This window comes from Gossypium arboreum, chromosome 7, assembly GCF_025698485.1.
Source record: "Gossypium arboreum isolate Shixiya-1 chromosome 7, ASM2569848v2, whole genome shotgun sequence".
Classification (NCBI taxonomy): domain Eukaryota; kingdom Viridiplantae; phylum Streptophyta; class Magnoliopsida; order Malvales; family Malvaceae; genus Gossypium; species Gossypium arboreum.
In genome coordinates this window covers 2,701,447-2,714,302 of record NC_069076.1, presented here as the reverse complement: position 1 = coordinate 2,714,302, position 12,856 = coordinate 2,701,447, and the positions used below count along the sequence as shown (strand labels likewise).

The 12,856-nt window shown below is 33.2% G+C and overlaps 1 long non-coding RNA gene across 1 annotated transcript; it reads right to left on the bottom strand.

The window, feature by feature from the left end:
* Positions 1-9,885: 9,885 nt before the first annotated feature.
* On the bottom strand, positions 9,886-11,658 carry LOC108487690 (uncharacterized). The gene is made up of 2 exons (XR_001871710.2): positions 11,433-11,658; positions 9,886-10,087 (listed from the first exon to the last, which is right to left on the bottom strand). It is a non-coding gene; the product is annotated as an uncharacterized LOC108487690 (long non-coding RNA).
* Positions 11,659-12,856: the final 1,198 nt, after the last annotated feature.

Here is a 12,856-nt window from a genome sequence, read left to right as displayed (position 1 = left end):
CTTTTCTTTTTCTTCCCTAGCCCAATCTACCATCCTTCCTCTCATCTTTTCTCCCTTTTCTTTTTCAAAATCCAGCCTATTACTTTCCTCTACTCATTTATTATTTCTTTCTTTAATCTCTACTTCTGCCGAAATACCGCAAAAAGCTGAAATCAGTGAAGATAGGTGGGTACCGATTCTTTGTGACCAGCAACCTTTTCTCTCCTTTTCAATAGTTGGCGATCAATTCCTTTACCTTTTAAGCATCCGAATTCAAGAGGAGGAAGACTGTGGTAAGTGTTCAAACTCTAAACAATTCCTAGTGTAACTATGGCTAAAAGCCGAAACCCCTCTAGTTTAGGGAGGTGGCCGAATGTGGGTGTAGGCCTTATGGGGTCTTCTTTTAATATTTTTGGTTTATTTATTGAAGGAGCAGCAAGGTGTAGTGTCGACTTGGAGTAGTTTGGATCACCGAAGTGGCTAGACCTAGTCATCAATCGCGACAAAGGTAAGATTCCTAAGGCCATTATGGATGGTGGCGAATGTGTAAGTATTAGTATTAGATGATTTGAGGTTTGGTTCAATTATGGGAAGCTGATTATTAACGATGGATTATAGGAGAAATCGTAGGAGATCTCGTCGAGGAATATCGCCAAACAGTGTGTAACGAACCCTTTTCATAACTTAAAGCGATAAATGTTAAAAGTCGAAATGCCAAATTACGGCATTTCGAGGACTTGTGAACAGCGAACACTCACTAGTTAGTTAGAATCGATGAGATGATGATCGGAATAATGGAAACAGTAAGGACGTGTTTTTGGCGTTCACGGTAAGTTGGGCCTCGAGGGTGAATTAGGGCCCAATAGGCTTTCGGGCCCATTTGGGTAAGTTTGGTAGGAAATGGAAATCTGTTAAATTGCATGTTAAAACTGTTAATACTGTTATGGATATAGGCTAAATGGGCCTAGATGACAGAATCGACTAAGTAGGGCCCATTAGGGGTTTTTGGCCCAATAACTCGATTTCGCTAAAAATGGGCCAGAATCACTGCTTGCACCCATGAATTGTTTGTAACCGTTAATGAACATGAAAACCCTAATTTTTGGTAAAATTACAAGATTACCCTTATAATATGAAAATGACCGTTTTGCCCCTAGGTAAAAATGACCATTATACCCCTAGGGTTTATATATGAACTTAATGCATGGGATTTTGATAAACATGATATGTATGATATGCACATGACATGTATGATATGCACATGATAGGTATGATATGCGCACGAGATGTTCATAAATGCATTGGGTTGGGTTTTATATGGATGGAGGAAGTGCAAAAGGGCTTATGCCCTGATTATTAAAAGGGCTTATGCCCCGATTATTAAAGGCTTATGCCCCGATTATTAAAAAAGGCTTTGCCCAGTTATTAAAGAGGCTAGGCCTCGGTTATATGATAAAGACTATCTTTGCCGTGGAGAGTTATGGCGGGGTGGGTCGAGTTAATCCCACATGGTGTGTTGGTTGGTGCGGGTGGAGAGTAGCGGATGGTGGGTTGAGTAGCCTCCCAAATGGGTTGCATTCTTTCATTGACATTACATGTGACATAAAATGGGCCTTTGGGCGTCTGTTTCTGATAAAAGGCTTGACCCGGTGTTATGAATTATGAAATATGAAAAGGGCTATGGCCCAATACATGTTTGAGATTGGTTTTGGGCTTAGACCCAACAGTCATTATTGTTTTGGGCTCGAAAGGGCTTGTTGCTGTGAGTTTCCAAACTCACCCCTTTCCTTAACCTTGCGGTGAGCCTTGATGTGGGGACTTGGTAGGAGGGGATTCAGAGTAGCCACGGTGATTGTCTTTGGACTTTTAAATAAGCTTTGGTTTTCATTAGATTCCTTTAATTATTATTTATTTTTGGGTCGTAATAAGGCCATTTTAACTTTCCTTTTATTTCTTTTCGGGATTATTTTAATTTTAATAACTTCAAACACTGGTTGATAATTATTCAAATGGGCTAGACTTAGGACGTGTTTTCAAAAGCGATACTTGTTTTCAAAAGAGTTCAACACCACGATTAATCGATTTATCAAAGTCGTTCACTTAAACAAATTTAAACTCGATATAACAAAGTGTGGCTATGGTTGTGGGCATGTCTAGGATTGGATCCAATCAAAGAGCTTGGTACTTAGCGACCTTCATGGCTCACCTCCTCTATCTCGGATACCTACACGGTGCCCGACTTCCATACACCTTGTTAACTCAACAAAATATATGGTTTTTAAAACACTAAAACGGAACGTGGGTTTTCAACTCTAATGTGGCACGTCAGATTCGGCCATAACGTCTGGGTTGGGTTTGGGGTGTTACAATTAAAATGGGAAAAATCAAGCCAAAATCAGCTATTTTTCTCCTTCATCCAGCCAAAAATTTAGGGTTCTCCATAGCTAGGGTTTCAAGCTTTCCAAGCTCAATAGTAAGTGCTCCCAAGCCCCGTTTTTCATGCTATTTGTATTATTGAAATCCCAATAGCTTGCTCTCTCCATTTCTACCCATATTTCATGATCGGGTTCATGTTTAAAAATTTACCCATGCATGATTTGTTTGTATTTTGATAGATTATGGAGGTATATGAAAGATGAATGTGAATTAAACATCTTTTCCTAGTTGATTTTCATGAGAAACCCTTATAGGGACTATTTTGTAAAAAGATGTAAATGTGTGGTAGAAATAAGAAAATAATAAAAAATTTGGGCTAACATAAGAAAGAAAAGTGTTCGGCTAGGCTTGGGTAAGATAAAAAAGTGCATGAGTTTCATTATACAAGCCTAGAGACTAAATCGTAAAAACAAAATTAGAAAGGTTAGGGGCAAAACAGTCATTTGGATCGGGGGTAGATATTAAACTTGAAATATATAATGTAGGGTATTAATGAGTTAATTTTGTTGTTATAGACCCCGAGAAACAAATTCCGGAGGTCGATCGTGGTAAATGCAAGGTTTCGAAATAACCGAAACATATCTCTGAAATGAAGACCAGGTAAGTTCGGATAACTTAAAGTAAACCCTTAATATGCATAATTGTATGAATTATGAATACTTGACGATTGCATTTATTATTGGCATGAAATATCATAGAAATATATATTGATGATAACATGTGGAAAATGTCTCGGTTGAGGTTGACAAAAAGGGAATTTGGTGGATAAACACTCATTGATATGTGAACTAAGATCCTGCATGTGTTGCGGTAAGGATTTAGCCCGGACGGGTAATCCGTGATCTCAAGTATGAAAAGGAATCTAGCCCGGACGGGTGTTCCTTGAATGATCAAGCCTCCTGAAGAATATGTGTGCATGATGGATTCAGCCCGGACGGGTAATCCGATTAGGGTCTGAATTTAGCCTGGACTGGTAATTCAGATCCAAGCTCATTAAAGGTGTTTATCATTATAAGGGATTTAGCCTAAACTGGTAATCTCGACATCACCTTATGAGTTCATATGATGGGGGATTTAGCCTAGACTGGTAATCCTGCCATAAGATGTGAGGTTCACGGGAGTGCAAAAATGAAATGATCATTCGTATAAATTGACAGATAATAGGTATTCCATCGAGATTTCCTAGAAAATCAACGAGATTAACGTGGTATACATATGTGAATGTAATGTTGAATGATGAGCTCATCTAGTTAAATTACATGATACATGATTATGTGACTAACTCATTGATTAAGTGCATGTGATATGAAATCATTTCATAATGGATGATTTCATGATTTAAGTATGGATGTATGCTAATTGCTCGGTAAGTTTACTTTCCGGTTATTCGAGCTTACTAAGCATGAAAATGCTTACCCCTCTCTCTTTCCCTGTCTCACAGAGCTCGAGGACTCATAAGGACTGGAAGACAATTGGAGAGTCAACACACTATCAACTAAACAAACTTTGGTATAATGACTCTATTTATTTTGTTCAATGGCATGTATAGTATTTTTGAGTATTTTGTTATATGTGTCATTTGATTTGCCGAGTAAAGGCATGTAAAAATATGTTTATCTCTTTGTATATGGCCATGAAAATTGGCTTAATTTAAGTAGACTATGACTTACGATTTTATGCATGGTTTTAATTACAAATGATGGGTTGCTATCAATTGGCAATGAGTTACATGAATGAGCCAATTTCGGATGGATTAATGTAACATGGGAACCCATGACACTAAAGAGGAAATAACCATTTATGTATGAAACCAATGATATGAGGTTTCCATACAACTATTTTCATTAAGATTATTTACAAGCGTAAAATTATGTTTTCTCTCAAACTTGGTAACCACTAGGCACAAGTAGTAAATAGGGGTGACTAAAGGCTTGGAAAATAGCCTAATAAAGTCCACATGGTTGGACACACGGGCGTGTGTCTAGGCCGTGTGTGACACACAATTCCCTCCCATAGGTGTGTGCTATAGCCGTATGTCCCCTGCACTTAAAATTTTAGCTCAAAGTTGTACATGGGTAGGCTACACGGGCGTGTGCCATGGCCGTGTTAAAATGGCAGTGTCGTCTATGGGCAAGCAGTATGGGCGTGTGCCATGGCCGTGTTGATAAGTCAGTGTTGCCCACGGTTGAAGGGCATGGGCGTGCCCCAAGATACACGGGTGTGTGAGTCCACACGGCCCACCTACACGGGCATGTGTCCCTTTATGTTAAGGAAAATTCTTTTGAGGAGCCCAAGGTTAATCGAACGTACCCGTATTTGTTCCGCACTGCCTCTTGATAAGTTATAGGTCTCGAAGGCTTATACAATGGATGAGATGTTCATGATTGAAAAGTTTTAAATTCAAATGAAATTTTGTGACCCGAGTTAGTATACTGAAAGTGTAAAGTTCCGGTAATGCCTTGAGCCCTGTCTTAGTGTTGGATTACAATTATATTAAGAATATGATAAATTTTTAAAATGTATAAATATAAAAAATGTAAAATATATACATATATTAAAATTTTAGAGATTAAATATGTAATGACCCGAATTTTACGGTTATCGGAAAAGTGTATTTTCGAGTCTCCGTTCCTGAAAAAAGGATTCGTAAATATTTATAAAAAATATAAAAAAAAGTTAATTGAGTGGTTAATTAGAGTTTAATTAAGTGAATTTAGCTTAATTAAGGATAATTAGATAAAAGAATTAAATTGAATAAAGTGTGAAAGTTTAATTATAGATTAAAAGAAAATAAAAAGGACCAAAATGGTACTTATGCCATTTAGCATAAGTGAGGCGACATATCTCTTGGTCAACGGAATTTTAAAAAAAGAATAGCCTATTCCTCCGTATCTCATATGGGTTTCATAATTATAGGAGTTGGTTCGATAACTGATACGGGACTCAACGGAGCTATTTTACAAATAATATCTCATGGCTTTATCGGTGCTACACTTTTTTTCTTGGCAGGAACGAGTTATGATAGAATGCATCTTATTTATCTCGACAAAATGGGCGGGATGGCCGTTTCGATTCCCAAAATATACATACATTAAAATAAAATATATATTTATTAGTAATAAATAGTATTAAATTAATTTATTATAATTATATTATAAGATATTTATATGATAAATAAATTAAATTGTGACAAGTGTGTGATAAAAATAAAATACATGTGTAATAAATATTATACATACATTTGTAATATATGTATGTATTTATTTATTATTTAAGAAAATATTAATGTTATTGTTATTATTAAATTGATATTATATTATGAAATAAATTAAATAAAACAAATGTATGGTAAATAAAATATACAAGTGTAATACATATATTTGTACAATTGTAGTATATTTTATTTAATTGCTTTTATTTAAGTAAATAGATTTTTTATGAAATAAATAAAATAAATAAAAGAAAGACAAGTGTATAAAAATGATTTAGTACAAGTGTAATAATATATATGCATACAAGCATTAAATCAATATTTGTTATTAAATAGATTTTTAATATGGATATTATTATTATTATTATTATTATTATTATTATTATTATTATTATTATTATTATTATTATTATTATTATTATTATTATATATAAATATAAATATATAGCAAATAAAGAAAGAAAAAGAAATGAAACAAAGAAAAGAAACAGAATAGGCAAACGAAAAGCAGGAGAAGGAAAGAAAGAAAGGAGAAAGAAAAGAAAAAGGGAGAATTTGAGTTTGAAGGTTTGGAAGTTTAATAGGTAAGTCAATTTAGCTCTTTTTACTTAATTTTGATGTTTTAGAAACTATGGAATAAGGTTTTGATGAAATTAAGTTGATATTTTGAAAGTTATTAGATTTCTAAATATGGTTCATGTTGAATAAAATGATGAATTAGGGATTAAATTGATAGAAATTCAAGTTAGAAGTGAAATGAGGATTGAATTGTAAAGTAATTCATAAGTTTTATGCTTTAGGGACTAAATTGAAAGAAATTTGAAATTAGGGATTTATGGGAAATTAGAGAGTTGAAATTTGATTTTAAGTGATAGTTGAGTGAAAAATAGATAATAAAATTGTAAAGAAAACAAGTTAGTTTGAATTGGGATTAAATTAGAAGTTATGTAAATATTGAGTTGAAATTGGAATAAATAAAATGAAATTGTATATTGATGAATTTTTAATTGTTTTAATTTTCGTAGCTAACATTGTGCCGAAAATCTCGGCTAAGCAAGAAAAAGGCAAAATTGACGAGGGTTAGTCCAGAAATTACGGTTTGTATTTCTACAATCCGAACTTAATATTTAATTATTGAATTTATTACTTAGTATGTATAGAAAGTGCTTTGAGATGAATATTTGAATTAGAATAGATATCGGTTAGAATTGAAAAGTGAAATTATTTATTTATTGATGAATTTTGATTGAATATTATGATAGTAATTGAGGTGAGAATTATTGTGTTATATGATTGAAATGGATTGATTAGGTATGAGTTAAATTTATTGAATTTTTATACGAATATATGTGATTATTGTAAAACTTGAATATTTGATATTGAAAACTGAAATGAATTATATCAAATTATGAATATATATATATATATATATATATATGATTGTTGAGATGTGAAACTATTGGAAACTGAAAAATGAATTAGAAACCCTATTAACAGTATTGGGCTAAGTCGGATATAGTTGACATGCCATAGGATTAGAAGTATTCAGGGATATTCCGACTTTGTGTCGATGAGACACTATAAGTGTCGCCTTACTGTTACTGTTTCGGATTCGTTCTGAAGAGGTACTCCGTACCTTACTGTTATTGTTACTGTTACTGTTCCAGATTTGTTCCGATAAGGTACTCTATGTACCACTACTATTACTGTTACTGTTACTATTACTATTACTGTTACCATTACGGTGTATTCCAGCTCCAGCCGATGAAACACTATATGCTATCCGGTGTGTGGGTTGGATCCGTGTATTCATCCGAGTCCGAGTCATGTTAATAGGGGTAAATAAAGGTACTGAATAATTATTGCTACTGAATAACTGACTGCTACTCTGTAAAAAAAAAATTGTTACTGAATAATTGATTATTACTGAATAATTGGTTGTTAAAGAGTGACTGCATATTATTAAACAACTAATTGTTATTGAATGATTGACTGTTACTGAATGAAACTGAAAAAAAATTGATCGATACTGAAAATTATTTACTGATATTGAATAGTGAACAGAAGTATAAATGAGACATATGAATGGAAAATATTATTATTTAAATGATTGTGAATTTATTTTCGAAAGTTAATTGGGTTAATAGATGATAAAAATCGAATGAGTTAAAAATGATTTATCTATGATTTGTATAATTATACAATTGTATATGACATATGATTTTTAAGTATTTGTTATATTTTCATTTTATTAAGTGTTCGGATTATAGAAATACCACTGAGTTCATACTCAGCGTGCGGTTGTTTCCGTGCGCAGGTTAAATTAAAGCTAGATCGTTGAATCAGCATCCCTGGTCGATCTCGAATTCAATGAGGTAAAACATGTTAATAGTTGGTAATGGCATGTACCTAGGATGCTTTATGTATGTGTCGTTTTGGATTGTTAATGTATTGATGAAATAAGTAGAATTTAGTTTGATAATGGTATATAATATGACTTGACTAATTTAGTATGAATTTGAATCATATTGATAATATATGATAAGTGACTGGAATTAAGTATTGGATAATATATAAAATGTCTAAATTTAGCAAGTTTTGAGCATATTTAAATGTGTTTAGATGGGTTGAACATAGATATTTTATGTAAATTGTTTGATAGGTCCGGTAATTATTCGTAACCCTATTCCGACGATAGTTTGGGGTTAAGGAGTGTTACAAAATATAAAAGACAAAAAAAAAGGCGAACCAATATGTGGGGATTTCTCTTGCATGTCAATTGATAAATTCAGCATAATTAACTATTCTTTATAAAAATGCTAAGTATTATTTCAACAAATAAAAACATTATTTTTTTAGGGAATAAAAAAAATACTACTTAAACCAAATTGACTATTTAAATATAGTAAGAGAATTTGACATTAAATAAAAATTTTAATTATATTCATATTGAAAATATTATTATATGAAGAATATGATAATTTTAAAAATATACAAATGTAAAAATTGTAATATATATTTATGGAGAATTTAAAGTGTATGTTGATCTATAAAACATATAAAAAAGTCAATAAATGTGTGGAGAAAAAAAAAATTCTCTTCCATATCATTTAATAAATTATACGGTGTCAATTAATAAAGTATGGTTGGAGAAGATGATGAAGATGGAGATGATGGCCTTTTAAGTTGGCGTGAGGCCTTTTGTTTTTGTGTTTATGATGGATGAAGTTTAAAACTTCTTGATATGGTTGAGGGTAAACCTCTTGGTAAAATGAAGCTGATGCTTCCAAGGATATCATGTACAGATTTTTAATTGCCCTGCTGTAGTTAATTCTCTTTCTTATTCTCTTGTTAATTCTCTTTCTTATTCTTGCTCCGGTTTTATCCCTGTCATATACTCTCTCGAAATAAGCTATTCCCAAGATGTCATGCACTTTCTTATTACAGTTCAGAATTTGTAGCTTCTTGTCGTACTTATTCCACTCAAGGATATCCCATTCCAGTGATATCTCGATGTTATCCCGTATAGGTATATCCAGGCTTGGGTATATCCCATTCTCTGATTATCCCGACTCAAGTTTTTTATTTAAGTTATAAGGTTTTGGTTTAGGGTTTTAATTTTAAAATTTGGAATTTGAGATTTTGGAGTTTGATATTTGGGATTAGAGTTTTCAAAATTTAAGGTTTAAAACTTATGTAACACCACTAACCCAATAAATCAAAACATTTCATATTTAATTCTCATTCATCATATAGAAATTCATTCACATACATTCATATAATAGCTTATAGGAGCAGTTAAGGCCTAAAATAAACATTAAAAGTGAGTTGGGACTAAAGTACTAAAAAAATTTACGGAAAAACATAAAAAAATTTCACAGTACAGGGGACATACGCCCGTGTGGCCAGGCCGTGTGGCACACATGGCCAATTGACATGCCCGTGTTGTAACCCGTGTAAGCATTGGATGTGAGGCACACAGCTATGTCCCAGCCTGTGCTCATGCCATTCAAAGTGTGATTGTTGCACACATGGCCAAGTGACATGCCTATGTTGTAAGCCGTGTGAGCATTGAATGTGAGGCACACTGTGTCCTAACCCATGCTCATGCCAATCAAAGTGTGATTGTGGCACACATGGCCAAGTGACATGCCCGTGTCGTAAACTGTGTGGGCATTGGATGTGAGGCACACAGCTGTATCCTAGCCCGTACTCATGCCAGTCAAAGTGTGATGGAATTACTAGTGATGATGAACAAAGTGGTGTTGTTGTGGTACTTTGGGTTGCTACTTCTGCTGGGCTTGGTAGGTCTACTGCTGATCCTCCAAGATCTTTCAGCGCTTCCTCTAGTCCTTTGATTTGATTCTCAATTAGTTGGCTTTCTTTCAACTTTTGGTCCAAAATTGCTTTTATTGCTTTTATTGTTGCTGCCATTCCCTCGTCAGTGTATCCGGCTGTGTCCTGAAATAAAAATGGCTTTAAACATGTAGCTCCTAATTTTGAGTTGCCACCTGATAAGCTTGCCTTGATTACGGCTCCCCTTGAGTTATAATTGAGAAATCCTGTAACATAGCTTGAGTTTGTTCTGAGTATAAACTCAATCGTGATCTACACATCTTTAAAGTATAACTTTTAATTTTTCTTGATGTTCTTCTCTTGATACTTTAATAAAGATTATAATATCGTCTTTATAAGCTAGACTTATGTTTTCTAATCCTTCTAAATTTTTGTCCATAAATCTCTTATATATACTAGGGGCTTGTTTTCGTCCAAAGGGTAATACTATAAATTCATATTGTTTCTGAGGTGGACAACTAAAAGCTGTTAATGGAATTGTGTTTTCATGAAGTGTTAGCTGCCAATATCCAGACTTAGCATCTAATGTACTAAACCAGTTACAGCCTTTTAATTATGCTAAAATATAATCTTTTCTAGGAAGCTTATATAGGCGTCTCCTATGGTAGCATCATTCATTTTTTTTTTTTATAATTTATGAATATTCTTCTTTTTCCTCGTTTTATTTCATTATGGTTCTCTATATAGAAAGCTGTGTCTATGTAGGCCATTACTACTTTATTGTGTATCTTTACCTTAATGTATGTACTATTCTTTCCTCTAGGGCATGTTTCTTTATTTGTTTCTATTTGTTTATCAGATTCTGTATTACTATTTGTTTCCGATTCTGTATTACTATTCGTTTCTATTTCTATTTTTTAGATAATAAAGACATTTTAATGTATTTTTTGGTGAAAAAAGAGAAATACATCAACTACTTAAACCATCCATTGTCTTTTTCTTCTTGTAGCAAAACACTTATTTTGTCTGGAGCCTAATTTGAAGGCTTGTTTTTCAGCTCAAACTGAGTTTGGCTAACCTATCTGCAACCAAGTTTTGGGTTCTTGGAATGTGTTTAATGTATTATTAAACTTTCATAATCATCTCTCCATTCTTTCTTTTTATCGTCTTCCTTTATTACAAATTCTTTTCCTTTATCTTTGTTATCCTTACTGTGTATTAATTCTTTATTTCTAAAAAATTCGTCTAATTCTTTTAAGGTCAGACATTTTTCTGTTGTTTTATCTTTTTTCTTTTTGGTTTCTATTTTATTTTTTTGTTTCATTAAAATCTTCCAGAATTTCTTGGTGTTTTACTAATTTATCTTCTCAGTACATGACATTGTTATACCTAGGGAGGATCCAAAAATTCTTTCAGTGAGAATCTTGAAAACCCTTTAGGTTTCCAGTCAATATACTGTAGGATTTCATGCTTTCCATATGATATGCAAACATAAAATAAATAGTTGTACCTGAACCTGGATTTTGTTCGTCGATCACTTGTTGATGAAGATGATGGTCTTTTAAGTTGACGTGAGGCCTTTGTTTTTGTGTTTATGATGGATGAAGTTTAAAACTTCGTGGTATGGTTAAGGGTAAACGTCTTGGTAAAATGAAGCCGGAGCTTCCAAGGATACAGACCTCCTTTCGGTCTCTTTTATAAACTTTGAAAATTCTCAGAAACTTTTTACTCTGCTTATTTGATAACTGGATGCTACCTTATATAGGCAACTTAGAGGGGTAGAAAAGTAAAATAAAAACCCTAATAATACAACCTAATAATTGCCCGTTAAGCACGCCTCAAATTGAGGTCCTACATGGTCCTTGGCCGACAGCCTGTTGTCCTTTCAGGCGTTTTTCGCGCGTCTTCTTCTTTTATAATGTCAGAAAAGTCTTCTTTTGTTGATTGCGTCAATCTGATTTTTTTATCGGCATTTCCCATATGATTAGGGTCTCTTCGTGTTCTTTTGACATTTGGTCCTTCTGTCCATTTGAAGAGTAAAATATACATACATGAAAAGAAAACATGTGACTTTTAATTTTTGTTTTTTCAATAAAGTTTACAATAACTGAAACGTACTTTGTATAAACTCGACGGATCCAATTCAATAATTATAAGAATATTTTCAGAAATATTTTTAATTACTTGTTTTGCAGCAATTTAAATAATGCATATATAATTATTTCAATAGTTTTCCATTTTTTATAGAAATGCCAAGTACTATTTCGAAAAGTGAAAAGATTATATCTTTTGAGGGAATAAGAAAACACTACTTAGAATATTCCCATCATATCCCATAGTGGATTCCGTTTTGAATTCTAAGTGCAGATTTTGATAGTTTAGTGGCTGGTTCTGATTTTTTTTGCTCTCCTGTCTCTCCACAATCTCAGTCAAGGAATTCTACACACAACAGGTACACAACCTTATTCTATTTTTACTTTTATTTGTTACTTATCAATCATTTTCCTACCTGTCAAGCACTGTAACATAAAATCCAATAAACTGCCACCTACTTTTGTGGAAATTATTTCCTACTTGATGCTTTCCTTTTTCTTGTTATTGTCAAGGCAAAGGCAATACTTTGAACAAAGGAAACAACAAGAAAAGGCAACAGGTTATGAGGGCCATGCTGATGAAACTAGCATAGCTGGACGACATCAAAAGGAATGTCGATCTCTGGATATCTGATGGGCGTCGAAACCACTAAATATAATTCTTATAAAATAACTCTAATTAGTAGTAGAGTGGTAGTAGGGTCGAGTCCACAAAGATTGGATGCGATAATCAACTTCCGTGTATAGTTTATGATCAGATTGTCTGTTGTGTCGAAGGTCGTGGCAATAGTCGTGCCCACGACTCCAATCGTACCTGCAAAAATTAGAAATAAAAGTAAAT